At 56.9% G+C, this 20,133-nt stretch overlaps 1 long non-coding RNA gene across 1 annotated transcript; it reads right to left on the minus strand.

The window, feature by feature from the left end:
• Positions 1 to 1,051: 1,051 nt before the first annotated feature.
• LOC119057409 (uncharacterized) lies at positions 1,052 to 19,416 on the minus strand. Its single transcript, XR_005084078.2, has 4 exons — positions 19,269 to 19,416; positions 16,985 to 17,061; positions 15,363 to 15,630; positions 1,052 to 1,313 (listed from the first exon to the last, which is right to left on the minus strand). It is a non-coding gene; the product is annotated as an uncharacterized LOC119057409 (long non-coding RNA).
• Between the last annotated feature and the right edge of the window lie 717 nt (positions 19,417 to 20,133).

Here is a 20,133-nt window from a genome sequence, read left to right on the forward strand (position 1 = left end):
ATAATGACACAGTAACAGCCGTGACCTGTCACCGAGGCTGACAAAGCATGGGCTCTGGGTCTTGCAGCCCCAGGGGAATTTCAGCGCCACAATCAACCACGCTGTCTGTGAGGGCTGTGTGAGCTGGTGTAGGGAAAGGCCAGCGGTTGGGGATGGGGAGGCTTTGCACCCCCCCCCCCACTAGCCCACAGCCCACAGCCCACAGAGGGCGGGGGCCAGTCCCTGGTGGAGCAGTCCCTGGGGGTTGGGGGGGAGAAGCCATGGCCCCCTCTGAGGCAGGCCTCCGAGCACCCCCACCTTGTGGACACCCTTCCCTGTGCTCTCATTTCTGGGAGAGCAAGGGGGATGCTGAACACCTAATAACTGGACTTTTAACATCCAGCTGTCATCATAAAATCACAGGTGAGAGGACCTCCTGACACCATTAGTTGGCCCTATCAGGTGGAAAATGAGTGGGGGCATCTCTGTGCAGAGGAGACGCTTGCGTGGCACCCCTGGACGGGCGGGGCTGTGGGCCGCAGTTAGGTGTGCGGGGGCTGATTGACAGCATCGAGGCTGGGAAGACGCACAGGGCAGTAGGAGAGGGCCAGGTGCCCTCACAAACTCTGCTAGGAACTGTCACCGACTGTGACTGTCACCCCAGACCTGGGGCGGTGGCTGGTCTCCCCCACAACACCATGCCCATGGGGAATGAGAGAGAAGCAGGAACTCCATCTGAGCAGCTCGGGCCAGGCGCCCTGGGCTTTTACCAACACCAGGGACCAGCTGTGACCCCCATCCCACAGATGAGGAACCTTAGTCACCTCGTCATGCCCCCTTTCAGCAAAATTATGAGCACCCGCTCTGTGCCAGGGCCTAATCAAAATGCCAAAGGTTAAAGACAAAGGGAGACTCTTAAGAGCAGCAAGAGAAAAAGCAGTTAGCTACCTAGCAGGGAGCTCCCATAAGACTGTCAGCTGATTTCTCAACTGGGGCCACACTGAAGCACAATAGGGACAAATTCCCAGCCCTTGCAGGACGGACACCCACACACAGAATCTGGCTTCTTGTTCTTCTTCTCATACATGCAGCCAGGAGGAGACAGGACCAGGCTCGGAGCAGGTTGAGGGAGGGGACTCAATCTGACAGACTGCAGGCTGGCTCTGTGACCTCCGCAAGAAACCTTGCTTCCCAAGGCCTCGGTTTCCTCACCTGTAAAATGGGTGCCTTACAACTGCTCCTTCCCAGGGCCACAGAGTCGGTGCGCAGACGGCTGGACTCCTCTCACTCCAACCCTGCAGGCAGGAACGGCGGGTTTCGCGGCTGACACAGCACTGCCAGGGAAGGAGAGAAATTCCTAGTGCATCTCCCTCTAGCCTTGACCTTTCAGGTGGGTCCCCAGCAGCTCTGGGAGGTTGTCCCTGATTGGCAGATGGGGAGGCCAAGGTTCAGAGATGGGGCAACTTGCCCAGGCGCCATGCGGCCCAGAAATGCTGCTTTCTCTACTGTTCCCCCCACCTCCCACCCCAGGCACCGTCTGTCAGCACAGGCCCCGCCCACACCAACCAGGAAAACCGCCAAAATGCCATCACGAAACACGAGCATGTGACCCAGCAATTCCCCTCCTCGGTGTCTACCTCGAGAAATGAAAACATACGTCCACAGCCAGCCTAATAAGTGAACGCTCACTGCAACCTTATTCCAAATGGCCTCTAAAGTGGACGGCTCATGTACGTCACCAGAGGAATGAATAAACGAAACGTGGTTCATCCATACGCTGGAATATCATTCAGCTTTACAAAGGAGAAAGCTGTGAGACATGCTGCAAAAACTCCGAAAACATCACGCTAAGTGAAAGAAGCCAGACGCGAAAGCCCACACAGAGTGATTCCATTCATATAAAATGCTCAGAACAGACAAACCCATGAGACAGAAAGATTAGTGGTTGCCAGGGGCTGTGTGTGTGTGTGTGTGTGTGTGTTGGGGGGATGCTAATGAGAAGGGGGTTTCCTTTTGGAGGAAAATGATGGAAGTGTTCTAAAATTGCAGTGCTGGTTGCAAAACTCTGAATATACTAAAAGCCACTGAGTGATCCATTTCAAATGTGTGAATTACATGGACTGTGAATTACATCTCACTGAAGTTGTTGCAGAAAACAAAAACCAGCCTATACTGGTGAGTAAGTCTCTGTGGCCAACTCTGAGCCCCTGCACTGCAGGGAGAGTGCAGCTCGGGGGGTGGGGGTCCCCTGGGCCTTCGGAAGCCCCATGACAGCCACATGGCCCAGCCCAGGAAGTATCACAGGGGAGACCAACCCCGACCCTTGCTGCCAGTCAAAATTCATTCCAGGCCCTTTGATGGAGCTGGCATCTCTGTGGGAGCAAGAAACATGCCCCAACTCCAGAAAGCCACCAATGGGGGGGGGGGGGCTGACAAGTAGGCAGAAAGGACGGCCCAGTTGCAACTGGGTCAAACAGAGGGCCAGGGCCCTAACCCAGTTCAGGAGAAGAAATAAAGTGTCTTGGGGCCAAAAAGTATTTCAGGCAGAGGGAGCATCGGATGTGCAGGCCTGGAGACTCAAGAGAGCGTAGCATATTCAGAGGGGAAAAGGGAGGATGGAGGGAGGGAGGAATGCAGGACGCCCCCCCCCCCCCCCCCCGCTCTGTGAAGAGGGGGCTGGGAAGGGAAGAGGGGAGGGGGGCAACAGGGCCAGGCCTGGCCTCCGAGTATCCGCTTCCCAGAGGCAGAGTCAACTCCAGGCCACCTGCCCTGTCCTGTTGGCCTTTCTCAGGCCCGGTGCCTGATACTCCACAAAGGAGGGTGTCCAAGGCCCCAAATAGCGAGGGTCCCCCCAACTCCTCCTCTCCTGTGCCCTGTGAGCCTTAATCATAGCGGACGGAAAGGCGAGGCTAAATCTGACTGAGTCATCTCTGGGATGTCTTAAGCTGCATTTAAAAGCCCCTAAGCTCCCCCTGACAGGGGGGCCTGTGTCGGGCCAGGTAAATATTTACCGCTGTCCACCGGAAAAGCCAGGCCCATTTTTCATGCAGGAGTTTCACAACGTAGATCACGCCAAGAGAGAGACGTAAATAGAGGGAAATGAAACCATGGGCAGCCACTGTGCTGGGGCCCTGAATTATGGACATGAACCTGTCCCCAACTTCTTGCTTTTAATTAAAAAGCCCTTTTCAGTAATTCCATTAAGAGGCAGCTGTGGTTTGTAAGTCTCTCACTTGTTCTCTTTAAATTATGAACTGTTCTGTCGGCCCCTTCGGGATTCAGGGGCCGAGGGTGGGAGTTGGGGTACATGAGAATTCATGAGGCCACAGGTCAGGCCTGAGGGGGGTGTCTGGGCCCCCCTCACTGCCATCCTGTCTCCCCCCTGCCCCACGCTTCAGCCAGACTCATTACTGTGCACCTACTGTGTGTCAGGGCTTCCAGCTCCATCATCTGTTGCACCACCCTCAATACCAGCAAGGGGTCAGGACGAGGATGCTTAGTTTACAGAGTCGGAGAAGCCGAGCCTCAGAGAGGGAAAGGGCCAGGCCTGACGTCACACAGCTGGTCTGCGGCAGAGCTAGAACTCAAACCCAGGGCCAGCTGACTCCAAGTCTCCTGCCTTTGGCCCCTGCACCAAGAATGGAGAAGGACTGGAGCCCTCATCCTGTCCACTGGAAGAGGCTGATGAGGGACAGAACGCCCTGGGGCCTGGATCAGCACAGGTGTGGGATCCGGGCAGAGGGGTCCCTGAGCACCTGCTCCGTGTGGGAACTCAGGCCAGGAGCTGGGAGTTCAGAGCTGAGAGATGCACACGGCCTGCCCTTGGGGAGCACGCAGCATCCTTCTCTCTGCTCATCTGCAGCTTGCCTCCTCCTGGAAGCCTTCCCTGCCTACACCAGCCACCATTCCTCCTCCCATCTTCAGCCCTCTTTCCACCTGCTACCCAGACCCTCATCTCATACTCATCCCCCCACCCACCCATCCTCCAACTCATCTGTTGATCCATCCATCCACCAACCATTCAGAAAAAAAAAAACAAGCAAACTATTGCATCTCAAGCCATTACTACCTATCAGCTTAGGTCTCTCATGGAATTCTCATAGCACCTCTGCCAACCAAGAGCTATCGTCTCCATTTTACAGATGGAGAAACTGAGGCTCTGAAGTGTTTAAGTTGCTTGCCCAAAGTCAAGGGAATAGAGAGCTAGTTATACACTTTTAGGAATGGCTACAGGACACCTAGGGTGAAGTAGTGGGGCCAGGAGAGAGAGACCATCCAAATCCTACCATGTGGGTGGGCTCCCGTCACCCAGACCCTCCTAAGCGGAGCACTGGCTCCCACGGCCATCTCTCGTCCCCAGAGTGGAGCAGGCAGGGGCAGGCCCCCAAACACAGGGTGCCTGTTGTGCCCCTCCCTGCGGCACAGGCTGCCCCTTGTCTGCAGGAGGCTGCAGGTGGGCTCCAAGCTGCTCCTGAAGCCCAGCGCCCGACATCGGGCTTGGGCTGTCACCATTGTGTGGCCACAGCAGCCCTTTGTCCCAGACGGGCTCTTTCTCTTCGCCTGCCCGGCCCTCCCCCGCCCCAGCCTCATGATTTGCACTCAGAATGGTAGAGAGAGCAGGGCGGGCTGGCAGAGAGCTCTGGCTAGTGAGCCCGGAGACCCCAGAACCTCACATGCCCGCTTTGAGCCTCCGTTCTGCCCGCCCCCTGCCCCCCTGTAAAAAGGGAAATCATTCCCGTCATGCCTCATCTGTACTGGAGACAATGACAGGGATGCAGCGGTTGTTCTGGGTACGGATCTGGTCCTAACTCCATTAGGCTCATGCTGTGTGGCCTTGAGCAAGTCGTTTGCTCTCTCTGAGCCTGTTTCCACATCTGCAAAGTCAGAATAAAAGAAAAGAAAAGCCTGCCTCCAAGGAAACTGCATGCAAGCGCTGACCCAGGGCCTGTGCCGAGACAGAGTTGCCCTTTGCATTGTCGCCAGTGGTGGCAGCGGCTGCGCTCGGAACACGGCATAGCTTCGCGCCACCTAGGCTACCTGCTGCCGCCGCTGCCCTCCCAAACCATCTGGCCCCTTCTCAGGTCATCTCCGGTCTCAGCCCAGAGAATTCAATAACATCTCTGCGGTCACAGAGCCAGGGATCAGTGTCAGGCTCACAGATCCTGTCCCAAGTTCCTTCTCCTCTAATACTGCCCCTCTCAGGGGGAAGCACCTCCTGGGCACTACAAAGTTACCCAACAGGTCGTAAGAAACAGAGAGATAGTGTCACACAGACATGCACAGGTCATGCAGACAGTGACACAGGACGTGGACAGTGTCGTGCGACATGCCCAGGCCACCCAGACTGTGTCACGAGACACAGATAGGTGGCGTCACACACACAACTTGGAGTCATGCAGCTGTGTCCTACAGTCATGAATAAACAGTGTAACTAGGATCACGTCACCCCCACAGACACAGTGACCAGGGCATCGGCCGGCATATCATGACCCTTTCCGGAGGGGGAAGAATCTCCCCAGGCCAGAGGGATGTGCCCCCGGGGAGCTCGTGCCTGTCCTGTCCACGCCCTGGAAGCCAGAATCCCGAATCCCCTCCTCCAACAGTCTTGAGTCGACTCCAAGGCCGGGGCATCCTTTCCCAGAGTCCATCTGAGGTCCTTTCTCCCAGGAGAAACCTGCCATCCCCATGAGCACCCCCAGGCCCCAGGGGTCAAGGGGTGGCCATGGAGGGCGTTGGCACGGACTGAGCTTGGCCGAGCAGGCTGGTGTCCGATGTGTGTGTGAGACCCTCCCACTGGCCGGAGTTGGGAAGGGAAGTCCTGGTGGTCTGGTGCTGGGGCTTCCGTTTGCGCCCTGATCTGGGCTCTCTCCAGCCTTAAATCCCACCAGGCTCGTGGCCACCCAACCCTGACACAGGGCTGCCTAAGGACCCAGGCATTACAAGCTGAGCTCTGGACTGAGCCTACGATCCAGCCAGAGACTCAAGCTCATCCAATCAGGGTCACCAGGAAGGGCTGGCGACTCAGAGGTTCTGTCTGGCCTGGGTTCAAATTCTGACTCTGATACTGGCTGTGGGACCTCTGGAAAGCTACTGAGACTCTCGGAGCCTTAGTTTCCATTGTTTTGAACAAACTGGAGATAAGACCCACTTCCTGGGATGTTGCTGGGGATCTAATCTAATCGTGGCTTTGAATTCTCCTTGTCCCCAAAGGCGACACAGACGTCTTTAGCCAGTCCTGGGGAAGCGTTCACTGAATGGATATTTCAAAACAACCTTTTTAAAAAGAGGGACCGAAGGAAGCCAGATATCCCCGCCCAGCCCCTAGCTCCGGAATCCCTCCCTCTTCACAGCTGCAGCCCCGCCCTGGCCAGGACCCCGCTCCGAGCCCCGCCCCAAGCCGCAGGAGGCCCAGACACGTGTTCTGAGGGGGCATTATCTGTGCTCAGTTGGCTGTAAACGTTTAAGCGGAATTGACTGTGTACTCAGCCACTTTCAAACACAACTAATCTTCATCGGGGCGACGGGAAGTGAAATATGTTATTGTCGGCGGCAGTAAATTACCCGTGCCAGAGCTGGCGCGTGAGGCATTACAGGCCGCGGCCGGCGCACTCCTTCACCAGGCCACCACCCGGCCGCAATCCATAATGGCAAACAGTGCTGGTCACCTCCTCACCAGCCCCCGGGGTGTGGGGCCAGCCACCGGCCGCTGGGGCCTGGCCCCGCCTACTCTGTGCAGCAGGCAGAGAAGCAACCGAGGGACCAGGCCTGGCTTTGTTCCCGCCCAGCTTCCCAGGTGCCTGGGATCGTGACAAGACCCTTGCCCAGTAGATTCATGGAGGCAGGTGACCAGATGATGGGGAGATCGAGTCCAAGGCCTGTCTGAGCCTCAGTTTCTGCATCTGTAAAACGGGGGTGCATCCGCTGCTTTCCATTTTTGCAAATCTCTCTGGTGTCTGGCTTAAGAGAAGACATCTGGATTCTCACACCTGCTTCTGCATTCAGTCTGTTGGGACATGTTTTGGTTGAGGTAGATGAAGAATATAAGACCCCACGAACAAGTCCCTAGACAAAGGGAGAGAGTCCAGTCGCCTTTTCAGATCACTATGGATGTGCTCTGTGACTTCAAACCCAAATCCACTGGGTAGTTTGCTAACAGCTACAACATGGCACCTGGAACCACGTCCATCAGCTTTCACACTCCGTTCATTTAAAACCCATCCGCCTGTTTTGCACTTTGAATGGACCTTTTGCTCGTTTTGTAATATGATGCACTGGTCATTGGGAAAACATTGCTTTACTCAGGTACGACGCAACTCTTCCAAATGTTGACATATTTCATTATGCAACATCAAAAAAAAAAAGTCCCCTTCACGAATATCACTGCCGGTCCCTTCAGGAAAGCCTCTCCGTAGGAAGCTGTCGCACTCACGGTGGCAGATTCAAGTTCCCCCAAATGCAAACTTCTGCTCCAGTCAGATGTGATCACCAGCGACACTTCCTGCCGGCTGACAGGCAACTTTGTTGCTTTCGGGAGAAGACCCGCCAGTAGCCGAGGCTGAAAGGCACTGCCAGCCCGTCAGTTGGTATTTCAAGTAGAAACGGTGTTTCTTGGAGAGTGGCTGGTGCAGCTTGCAATTCAGTCACACGGTGCTTTTCTTTCTTAAAAAAAAATTGTTCATGGATTTGAAAGAGAGAGAAGAATGGGCAGAGAGAGAGAGAATGAGGAATATCGATTTGTTCTTCCACTTGTCTATGGATTCACTGACTGTACGTGCCCTGACTGGGGATCGAACCCAGGATCTTGGTGTATCAGGACGGCGCTCTGACCGACTGGACTACCCGGCCGGGGCCACATGAGGCTTTTCTGACCCAATGAATGGTACAGCTGAGGGCCGTTAGGTAGGCACTTCCTATGTGGTTACCCGAGATAGTTAAAAGACGTGTATCCATAGAGTGATATTTTTTAAAATAACTAATAATTTTTACTTTTTATCAAGAACTCCCTTAAGTGGAACTGGCTTTTACATGTTTCACTGAGAATGTTTAAGGCAAAGAATGCAGCCACCTGTGTGACGGTTTGGAGCCTCTGCCAGGCTCACGCCACGAAAGACACCAGCAGCGTCGTTCACCTGTTACTTTCACCCCCTTGGCACCACAGTGCAGGAGGCCGATCACGTGTCAGTGTCATGGTGGAAATGGTGTTAACCTCCCTGACACCCTGCAAAGGTCTTGGGGACCCCCAGAGGTCTGTGGGGTGCAGTTTGAGAGCCACCGCCTGGGTGCAGTTTGATATTCCCAGGGGCGCTGGAAGGCACAGATGAAATCTGATGGGTGAAAGGACCTTAATAAACTGTCCTCCATCATTGGGGGCCGCCACGCTTCTACCTCCATCGTCTAGGGCCTCCTCCCATTTAGGGACAAAGGTCCCCGTCCCTAGGCTCAGCCCCTCCCCTAATCCCGACTGCACTCGAGGGTGCAGTGAACACTTTCCGGCTCCTTCAAAACCCTGCTCCAAGTCAACTTCTTCCTGAGGCTTTCCTGAGCGGAAGCTCGGAGCAGGGCTCCGCCTCCTTCCTCTGCAGCTCCTGACCCCTCAGGGACCCCCACAGCCTCACCACATGCCCAGCACCCTGACTCAGGTACAATCAGCCTTCAACAGGGCTAGGTGGGTCCAGATGAATGAGATGGAAAGTGTGACTTGGCCAACGGCTGTGGCTGATCGATGACAATGGCTAGTTGGTTAGCAGGACAGAGGATTCTGGGAGATCCTGCTATGGACCCCAGAACATGGGCATAACCCCAAGATCTGAGTGCCGGGGACCAGTGCCCCCTGGCGGACTGGGACAGGTGGGGCCCGCAGGAGAGGAGGGGCTACCAGTTCTCTGAGGACTGATCTAGATAAGTGACCTTGGTGAAACTTACATTCGGGGTCCTTCTTCCTGTGTTACCTTTGGCAAATCACTTAACCTCTCTGGGCCTCAGTTTCCTCACCCATCGACGGAAGGGTTTGGACCAATCTCTCAGACTCCTTACAGCTCCCAAATTCTAAGAGTCAATGCTAGTCACAAACTAACAGTCCATGACACTGACACTCTGACTTCCTAGGAGAGAAACATTCAAGCGTTCTGGTCCACTGACATTTGTCGACATTCGGATGCTCTCTGACATCATCCAGCAAAATTGACATCAGACAGTCTAGGGCTAACATGTGAAGAGACCCATCGTGTGACATTCAAACGTGCTGCTGCTGACACGGAACGCCCTTGGACATCAGTGTTAATTGAGTGCCAGCTGTGTGCTGGGTCACGCGCCAAAGCCTGGAAAAACTACGAGTCCCAGAGGAGCTTCTGGCACCGTCCCTTCTCAGAGCTCCCCTTTCTAGGAATTTAGACAGAGTGGCAGAGGGGACAGAGTGGCAGAGTGGGTGGAGCCTTACCTTTCCCTCACCCTCAAAGTCTCTTACATGAAGGGTTGATGTGGCCTTGACCTAAGGCAAATGTGGCTTCGACACAGTCCTATGACCCTTTTCTAACCAGATCCTGCCCCCCAAGAATCCAGAGCATCACTACTGTCGTCCCGATTCACTAAGATTCCCCTGTTCCCCGCTCTCTGTCCAGGGCCTTGTCAGCAGGAACAGGCTGGTGGAGGGCAAGGACATTGAGGAAAAGTCAAAACTCCGGGCAGGACCCGCAAAGTGCCATGGGGGGTGTGTCCCAGGACTGTGGCCCAGCCCCTCCTCCTGTCCCCTGATCTCTCTGGCTGTGCCTGTGGCTCCTGTGCCTCCAGGAGCAGGGGAGGCCATCACCATGGTGACACCTGCTCCCCCTACACCCCAGGCCACTACCCGGACAAAGATCCCAAGCCCCGGATTGGCTTTGCCTCTCTTGGAAAAAAAAGAAAAGAAAAGAAAGAAAAGAAATTCCTGCAAGTTGAAAAATCCTTGTGTTGGATTTGGGAGATGTTATTCCTAGTGACAGACAAGGGCAATTATCTGCAATCCGCCAGCAGTTTTAGCCTAATTTCATTACTGCTGTGCAATTCTCCCCGAGCTGCTAGTCTATCAATGTCTTGCAGAACGGATTAGCGGGCACTTTCTTCATCTTCAAATGAATTTTAGCTGTCATGCCCTTGATGAATAGAGCAGGGACGGGCGGCTGACCTGAGCCAGGGGAGTGGCCAGGGGGTGACAGGCAGGTGGCCCCAGGGCCTGGCAGGAGGTGAGGCAGTGAGGGGGGGGTTGCGGGGAGACCAGGACGAGAGTGGACACGGGGGCACCTGAGCGACCCGGGAGCCTTCCCGGCTCCCCCGTGTCCAGGACTTAAGGCTCCGTGGCCCCACCTTCCAGGGCTTTGCGCCCCTTACAGAGGAGAGAGCTTCCCGGGTCCTGAGCTAAGAATACAGGAGGGGGCGCGTGTTCACCCTGCAGCCTTCTGGGTCCCCCCTCGCCACAGCACCCAAACCTCTGGAAACTCCAGCCTCAAGTCTGCCTCCCTGAGACACTGTGGACCTCACGAGAATGGAGTCCGACACCGTCGTGTCACCGCTGTGTCCCCAGAGGGGACGCTCTGTCAGTTTTTGCTGTAGGACAAATGATTCTCAGTTCCACTGCGCTTGGGTCAGGGCCTGGCGCGGGCCTGGCACGTGGCAAGAGCCCAATCACCATTAGATGAGTGGGTGGAGCCACGGACGGCTTGTGACAAAGAGGGTGGGGAGGAGAGGAGGCAAGTGCTTTATGAAGCACCTACTATGTGTCAAGCGCTGTGCTAGGGGCTTTGCTGTTACGGCCTCGTCTAATCTCAGAGGTGAGGCTGCTAAGTCCGGGACAGAAGCACGTTGGGGACTGGTGAACCCAGGCCTGTCTGGCTGTCCTCTGCGACCCTGGGGGGCCCTGGAAGCAAAATGAGATTTTTATGGGCAGAGTGAGTCCCCATGAAGAGAGGGGAGAAGCTTGTGGGGAACTGATGTGGGGTTGGCGACATGGGGTGAAATCCACGCCTGCTTAGGACCCCCTTTCCCCCACTCCCACGGAGAAGCCTCCCCTTGCCCTCCTACTGATCCAAAGTCCTGGGAAGAGGGGCTGTGGCCGGTCTGTCCCTTTTACTACCACTTGTCCAGTCCTCACCTTCCAGCCCAACTCTGTGCCCCGGGAAGCTGACCTCCACAAGCCGCCCCACCCCTTGGCTTCCAAAGGGACTGTCCAGTGGGAGGCTGGGGCAGGAAAGGGAGAGGCTGGGGTACCTCTGCCCGGCTCCGCCCGCCTCCCCGTGGCACTGCCAGCAGCAGCCAGTGTCCCTTCAAGTCCACGGCTCCCACCTGGAGGTCCCTTCCCAAGTTCCCTATTACTGGCCTCTCCTAGGGCCATTTCTGACCCTCCCAGTCCAGGGCGCAAGGTCCCTGGCTGGCTTACCCCTCTCTGTAACTCCCTTACCTGAACTCTCTTCACCTGAAGCGTTCCAGTGGAACGCTGTGTCCCTCAAGATGCTGATGGATGCGGGTGGAGTGGGAATCTAGGAGCTCACTGTGGCAGCAACTTCCGCTCCCCCCCACCCCCCACCACTCTGTGCCTGCCCTGGGCTGGGCCGCAGGCCCACTGGAAACTCCCGACCGCTCAGCGGATGTACCACCTGCAGAGGAGAGCAGTGAGGCTCAGAGAGGTCAGGGGACCAGCTAGGGCACCCACTGGGGAGGAGGGCTGTGTTGGGATTTGAACCTTTGCTTGCCTGACCCTAGGCCTATTGTTTTAACCCCCATGCTGTGCACACTCAACTCTTTGCCCTGACCAGAAACCAGCGCCAGCAGAGAGCAATGTGGGGCCGTGGGCCGATGACACTTGAGAAAGGACAGACGTTCTTCTCTGCCCTTGAAAAGCAGCCGGGGTGAATCCTTTGCACTTCCTCAGCCCCCAGCAGGCTGCCACATCGGCAGAGGCAGCCAAGCCCAAGAGAAGAGGGCTCCCTCCACAGCGCTGCCCGCTGGCCCACAAACCCCAGGGAGGCTGCCGTCCTCCTGGAGCTCGTGGGAGCAGAAGGAAGATCCCTGGCCCAGGGCAGCCCAGCCGCATTTTACATACGGGGAAACTGAGGCTCAGCGAGGGAAGGGATGCGCTCAACGCCCACAGGATGTCACGCAGAGCTGCCCTGACCCAGGGAGCTGGCCGGCCTTCCTCAGGGCTGGAAAACGAGGCTCAGACCAGCCAAAGCTGGGCTTCCTCCCCCACTTTCAAGTTCTGGCCCTCTCCGCAGGCACCTGGGAGACCCTCCCAAGTTTATCGATCGCCAGGGCAGGTTCAAGTCAATATGGTACACTTTGCTAATTAATCTTTTCCAGATAATTGCAGGAAATTATTGGTTGGTGTGAAGGGAGGATGGAGAGGCGGCCTCCGTCCCCCACCTGCCCGGAGCAGCTTCTGGCAGAGCCCCGGCCCTGCCTCCCACCCTCGTGCATCCCCCTCCTCCTGGAATCCAGGGCAGATGAGCCCTGCCTCCTCCTGCCCCCTGCCCAGGCCCCTTCCAGTGTCCTCGGTCCAGGGCTCCCACCAGGCCAGTTCTCATGCTGCTCTGGGGACGCAGGGGGAAACGCTGGTCCCCGGTTCAAACCCCAGCTCTCCCAATGACTAGCTGTGCAACCTTGGGCGAGTTGTTGAACTTCTCTGTGCCTCAGATCAAAGACAAAATAGAGCTGACAATCTCTGCACCACTGGCTGCTTCTGAACACAGGACAGAAGGAGACATTGAAATACTGACTGACCGGGGCCTCTGCCAGGTGGGAGCAACCCGACAACAACAGCCAGCACCGGACGAGGCTTTTGCCACGTGCCAGGTACTGCTCCGCAAGCCGGACGGTGCCATCGTATTCTCGCCCTGTAGAAAGGGAAGCCGAGGCGCTGAACGGAAGGCGCACAGACGGGCAGAGGCGGTGACTGAATCCCTGCTCAGCACCTGGATGCCAGCCTCCTCCTCACGGGGCGTCACCAGGCCCAGCACAGAGCCCTGTCGCCAGGAACGAGCCCTTCACGTGCTCATTTCAGAAGCCAGGGGCCACCAGCCCAGGGTGGGAAGGAAGGGGGGTGCAATGGTAGGGATGGCGCAGGCCCCAGTGGCACTGTGGCTTCCCCCGGAAGCGCCCTCACCCCAAACCCCGAGTCTACCTCGAAGGGCCCGAGGGAGGTCTTGGGCTGGGGTGGACTCGGGGCCCCCAGGGCCTTCCCCAAGGCCCCACCGTAATGAATCAAAGCCGGGCACCCCTGGACAAAGTTTCCGTCCCTTTGGGGGTTCTCCCCCTCTCCCAAGTATCATTTAATGTATCACCTCGCCGGGCCGTACATACCTGCTCCTAATAAACCTCTAAGACTTTAATGAACTAAATAGCAAATTACTTTTTTATTCAAGAATGAAATTTCATCATATTCATAATTCATATTTTATTTCAGACATCTGCTGCTGATTACATTACATTTAACTAAAATTAGATGATGCTCAGAATGCAATTAAGGCTCTGCCAAACTCTCCGGCCCACCAATGCCAGCGGAGCTCAGCGGGGGCCGCGAGGAACCTAATATGTAATTAGGAGCTATTTTCTAGCTGTTTTTAAAGTCTGAAAATTAGCTGCCTTTATTAATCACACAGACAAATATAAAGTGGAACCAACGCGCGCTGAAATTTCTAAAAGGGATTTTTTGTTTAATTATACGCCGCAGAACGCTGCGACTCGTTTTGCATGTTGATTTGTTGTGCGCTGACATTTTGACAACTGGTTCTCAATTTGTCTGTCGTAGTTAGGCAACAACAAAGCCGACGGTAATACTTTAACTTTCAAAACCTTCCGTGTGCCAGGGAGAGGGAGAACGGCATCCCTTGCTGGGGGCCCGGGGCTCTGGCGCTGGGAGCGGCGGGGGACCAGAGACACGGGGAGAGGCCAGGCGAGGCACCGGGGGGAGCTCATCAGACCAGCCGGCGGGAGGCAGCCGGAGCACGGCCCCAGGAGTCCGGAGGCTGGGGAGTGAGGAAGCCCTTCCCCTCTCTGGGCCTGAGTTTCCTCCCGGGCGTCTGGAGGGGTGCAGAGTCTGAGGCCTTTAAGGAGCTTGTGCCTTTAAGGAGCTTGAGGCCTTTAATGAGCTCCTTTAAGGAGCTCATGTGCCATCATTCTTTCTGCCTGTGTCGGACGTTGCTCTAGAACTTTCCACATTTAGCCCCTTGACCCTCTGAGGGGGATCTTCTTTTACCATCTCATCAAACAGAGGCTGAAACTGAGACTCCGTGAGTCTTAGTTCGATGACTTGTCACAGGCCAGCTGTGGTCACACCAAAACCCAAGCTGCGATCTTGTTGGCACCAGAACCCCTGGTCTGAACTCGGGTACTCAGCAGCCCGGCTCCTCTGAGCAGGCGCGGCTCTAGGGCCTTGTTCTCCGCCGGTGCAGCTTGGACGGGCTGAAGCCGCACCTCAGTCTGACGCTGTAACCGGAGGGCCTTGCCCCTGCCCATTTGGTAACGCAGCGCCCCACCGGCGGCCCCGCTGGGGGCCAGGAAGGAGTGTGCAGAGGAAGCTGTGGCGGGGAGCAGGACAGGACCCCCCCCAAGCAGGCCCTCAGCCCCTGTGCGACCCTAGCCCACTCCCTGCCCTCGGGGGCCTCTGTGATGTCTAGAGAGTGCGTGGGATCAGCGTGGGGGGCGGTGCCAAGGGTCTCTGTCCCAACAACAACACAGCAGCAGCAGCAGACAGCTTCTCTTTATGCGTTAGGGCCATGTGACACTTTTTGTCCCCTGTGCTCTCCCACAGACCTTACGAGGGAGCTTCTCAGCCAGGCCTCCGGGCTCCGATGAGGACTGACCAGGAAAATGGGCACTTCCCCAGATGCAGCCTGGACCAGTGCAAGCTACCTGCTACCACCCCATTTGACAGATGGGATCACTGAGGCTCTGCAGGGTGAAGCACCTGCCCCGAGGCGCATGTTGCTGAGCTGTGAACTGCACCCGGGTGGTCTGATTCTACAGCTTCTGCTCTCATCGCGGCCCCCCGATGCCTCCCTAATGGCCACCAGGGAGGGTGGGAGAAGGGCCTGAGCATCCAGGGCAGGACCTGGGCTGCCCCACGTGGCCACCATCCTACCGTCCTCACCTGCCCGCTGGAGGGAGTGCAGAGCAGGGCGGGAGCCCAGGCCTGGGGGAGCTCCCCCCGGGGTCTCCACCGCTGTCGGCCCCAGGCCAGCAGAACCAGTGCCCACCGGCTGCCAAAACCTGTTTTCAGGAGCCAGCCCTGCATCCTCCCCCTGCCCCCAGACTCGCCTGATGAAAACGCCAGCAGAGGAGAGGAGGTTTTTTTGGGTGACAATGAAACTGTCAATAAAATCTCAAACGCAAGGAGAGGCAGTGACTATTTCACTTACTCTGACAGTTGAGATTGTGCCGGGGAAGGGAAGTGACAGGCATCTGCTGACATCAACACCACTTCTTTCGGAGAAGAACCGCAGGGCAGACGGCCCTGGGGACCTGCCTCGCCCAAATGCCACTGGGGCCCGGGGTGGCCACGGTCGGTCGTCAGGGCAGCCGGAGTCAGCCGTGGAGGGCAGGCAGGATGCCCGGGCTCGGTCCGCTCCCTTGCTCATGCCGCGACTCCCCTCCAAGGACTGGCGGATGGCAGGCTCGGAGCTGGGGCTGCAGAGGCAGAAACACACCAGGAAAACCCTTCAGAGTGTTATGAGTTCTGTTGTGTCCCTGCAAAAGAGATGGGGACATTCTAACCCCTAGTACCTGAGAATGAGACCTTATTCAGAAATAGGGTCTCTGTGGGCGTCAGCACGGGAAGATGGGGGCGTGAGGGTGGGCCCTGATCGAATGTGACTTACACGGACAGGAAATGTGAAGACAGAGACACGGGAGGAGAAAGTGGCCATGTGGGGACAGGCAGAGACGGGAGGGATGCAGCTGCGAACCAAGGGGCATCAAGGACCGCCAGCCACCACCAGGGGCGGGAAGGGGAAGGGAGGTTCCGCCCAGTCTTAGATGCAGGATGGCACTGTTGGTATTTCGACTGCAGACCTCTAGCCCCCGGGACGGTGAGGGGGGATGTTCCTGTCGTGTTGAGTCTCCTGGCTTGTGTGCCATGTTGCAGCAGCCTGAGGAACTAATCCAAGGGCTTTCCCACCCACCAAGGAGTCGACCAAGAAGCCCCGCCCCTGGCAGGAACCACTGAGAAAGGAGCGCACCTGGTCCCTGAGCAGGGGAGACAAGCTGGACCCCAAAACCGAAAGGCCCTCCTGGGCACCTGCAAACCCTCCCCGCCCTGTTGCCTTCTTCTCTCCATCCGTCCCTAGTGCTGCCGCCCCATTCCAGCCCTTGCTGCCTCTCACCTCCCCCTCCATCCACCATGCCACAGTCTGAGGACTTTCTCAAGCACAATTGTGACCTGTCCTCATGCGCCTAACACCCTCTCTGGCTCCCCAGGGCCCTCCGGATGAACCTTGTTTCATGTCGGCCCAGGCTCCCCCCCAAACAATAGGCGCCGTCAGTGGCTTCCCTGCACCTGCTGCGGCATTGCTCACCTCGGCGCCTTTGCTGCCTGGAATGTCCCCATTTACCTCCTGGCTCGGCCAAAATTCTACCCAGGCACTTCCTCCTCCGGGAAGCCTTCCCTGATTACCTTCCTACACACCAGGCTGGCAGATGCACCACCCACTCCCTGGGCTCCCACGGAAACTCGGAACCAGCAGTTCTATACTGCCATTGTCCGTTTGCTTAGCCAGCTCTGCCCTGCGAGCCCTGGAGGGCAGAGCCAGATTTTGTTTACCTGTGACCCCAGTGCAGAGTTCAAGTTCAGGCAGTATGTTCAGTTGCTACCTTGGCCCCAGCCAAACTCAGGCCTTGGCCAGGGAACTAGCTCTGAAAAAACATGCTGGCTCAGCCACCTAGACCTGGGCCAGTCAGTTTCCTGCTCACCACACTCTTGGGGTCCGGGAAGAACAACTGGTTTGGGTGGGGGGCAAGGGATCTGGGCTGGAGCCCCACTTACCAGCTGGCTGGTCTTGGGACACCACTTCATCTCTCTGGGCCTCAGCATCCTCATCTGTGAAATGGGAACAGCAACACCTACAACATGGGGGTCTCACTGTAGTCATTATGAACAGTTTTTGTCATTATTAACAGTTTTTGTCATTATAATGATGATCGACTCATTGTAATGGTTATCATGTGGATTTCTGTTTTCAAAACCCGTGTGTCTTTCCAGGGCAGCTTCCCTGACCAACCTCTCAGAACTGTGGGTCATACAACCACCTTGCAAGAGTGCTCCAGGTTTCCGTTTGTTGTTTAATTCTTGTAACTCTTTACATATTAATCTACCAAGCTCCCACCTGAATGACATCTCCCTTACCAGTAGGGACTGTGTCATACTTCAGGGGCTCTCGAGGGACCCCCACAAGTGCTGGTTGAGTGATCTGACCCCTCACTGCCCACCCAGGGCCCAATAAAAATTTGCGACAATCTGGGCACTTGAGCTGAGGGACCAGCTGCAGGGCAGAGTGTGCCGGCTGGATTTGGGGCCAGGCAGACCTGTGTTCCCATGCGACTCTGCCTCTTAACAGGCGGAGACTGAGGGCTGGCCATGTCACCTCTCTGAGTCACAGTTTCCCCTTTTGCAAAATGGGGGACAGAATACCCGCTTTTCAGGATGTCAAGGGCAATGTACACGAAGGTGCCTGGCACAGAGCAGGTGTGAGACGCACGAGCAGTGTTCAAGCTCAGGGTCCTGGGCTCCGGCCCAGCTCCACACCTTATGGGCTGGGGAAAGTCAAACAGGCCCTGCACTAAGTAGTGGCTGTCATTTTATTGCACTGAATTTTATGAACGTCCAGACCTGCACTCCCGCAGGCCTAGGGGCCCCCAAGGGCTGGCAAATGGAGGGAGGAGGGGGTGCAGATGGGTGTCGGCAGCACCACACCCTCTGCCAACAACAGGGCATTTCTTCTGCCTGGGGCCTTCCCGCCATCACTTCAGAGGACGCTGGAAACACCCTCTGTCTCACCGGCCCACTGGTTGCTGGGAGATGGAGGGTCTGGGGGGGGCCTTTCTTTCTCTAAGGGAAGGAGGGAAAGACTCCCCTTCTTGGTCAGTGTTCTAAGACTCCCACCCCCCAACCATTCCTAAGCCCAGCAAGGCGGGCTCGGGTCAGCCAGGGTTCCCGGGCTGAGCAGGGCGGCCATCGTGCAGGCAGGAGGGGCCACTTTTCATCAACTTCCTTCCTCACTCATTTTTTCACTCGCTCAGAAAACCTCAAGCTCTTATGTGCCAGGCACTGTGCTAGCCCCGGAGAGGCCACAGTGAAGATGACGACCGTGGTGCCTGCCCTCGGGGGGCTGGCAGTTTCCTGGGGAGACAGGTGATGTAGCAAAACATGCCTGCACAGTCGGGAATAAAACAGAGGGAAGGTGAGGTGGGGAGGCTGTTTCAGGCTGAAGGAGCAGCAGAGACAAACGCACTTTGACGGCACCTAAAGGCGCCTGGTGTCGCCATCATCATCATCATCTCTGCCCTCATCTGCCCCGCACCCCCTACTGACGCAGCACCACGAGTGGGGCCTGCTTATCTTCTGTCCCCTGCGCTGGAGTGTAAGCATCTGCACTGACGGCAGCCACCAAGTCTGCTGGGTCCCCATCACTTCCTCGGTGACCAAGACCAGTGCCTGGCACGGGGTGGTGACCCAGTCCCACTTGTTGGGTGAAGAGGCAAAACGAATCCCCAGGCACTGTGGGAAGTGCCCTGCATTTGTTTCCTCCCATAATCCCCTTACAAGTTAGTTGTCTCCACATTCCCAATGGAGACACTGAGGCTCAGAGAGGTGAAGTCACTGGCCCATGGTCACACAGCCAGACAGCGGCAGTCTCGGGATTCAAACTTAGGGTGTTCTGGGCTCTTCTGCTCCACTGCCCGGGGCCAAAGTGGGGTTGGAGGGTGGGCGGGGGTGCAGCAGACAGCAGGGCCCCCTGCACCTCCCACAGGAAGCAGATCAAGAAGGTTGGTACTGCGGGCTCCATAAATAACGTGGGCGCCTGGGCCCTGCTGGCAGGTTAGTAGCCTGAGAGTGTGTGTGTAGTACAAACAGCTCTAATCCCCTGTCAGTTAAACTGGATATCAGAGGAGACAAGCTTCCGAGAGCGGGAGGCCTAATTGAATCGAATAGAAAAGGAGGCGGGATGCCGGAGCGAGCAGGTGCTGCGGGCAGCTGTCCGGGCCTCCCCTGCCCTGGCCCCGGGGGGCACCCCCCACCCCTGCCACAGGGAGCTGGGCTGGGGGCGCACCTGAGGCAGGGCACGTCACCCACGTCGGCCTCCCCTTCATTGCCGGCTCTGCCATTTTCTCTCCATCGCTGACCCTTTCTCTGTTCTCTGTTATCTCGAATAATGTCACGGCCTCTTTAGAATGTATTCATCAGAGCAGAAAGAAGCCAATGCTGACAATGATAAAAAAAAAAAAAATACCATCTGTGCCTCACGGGGAAGAGCTCTCGCCCCAACCCCTGGCGCCACCCCCACCAGCCCCTGCCCGGGGCAGGGCGCCCGGGGGGTAATCAGATTCCCCGGGGCGGGGTGCCCTCCCACGGGTGGCGCCCCCACTCCCACGCTCACTGCAGAGCCGGGGAGACGGACAGCCAGGCTCTGAAAGAGGTCTCGACCCTGGGCGGTTTTCTGTCTGCAGAAGAGCCTGATTTGGCCATTTTTTAAAACATTGAATTTTTAAAAATTGGTTGACAGTATTTAAAAACCACGGGATTTTAACAAGATACCCAGGTTTCTGAATTCTCTTTTAAAACCAGATAGGAAAAGGTTGGGCACAGTGGGGCCTATCACCCCATAGGGCAACAACTGGCCCGAGCTTTGGAGGGAGGCGTGGCCTGCCTCCTCCTGCCCCCAGCCTGACCCCGGCCCCGCCAGGCCTCCCCTCCTCTCCTGCATCGGAGCGTCAGCAATGCCCTCACCCCCCTGGGAGCCGGCTGCAGACACACTGGCATGTCCAGGTCGGTGGCGACCCGCCTCCCTCCCTGGCCTTGGGGTGCCCCGACTGCACCCAGGCTCCTCAGCTGCTCGCAAGGGCTGAGCCTGAACCCCAGCTTTGCCGCAGACAGGCTGTGTGACCGCTGGCAGGTCGCTGCCCTTCTCTGTGCCT

Source organism: Artibeus jamaicensis, unplaced genomic scaffold (assembly GCF_021234435.1).
Source record: "Artibeus jamaicensis isolate MK-2021 breed Jamaican fruit bat unplaced genomic scaffold, CSHL_Jam_final contig_525, whole genome shotgun sequence".
Classification (NCBI taxonomy): domain Eukaryota; kingdom Metazoa; phylum Chordata; class Mammalia; order Chiroptera; family Phyllostomidae; genus Artibeus; species Artibeus jamaicensis.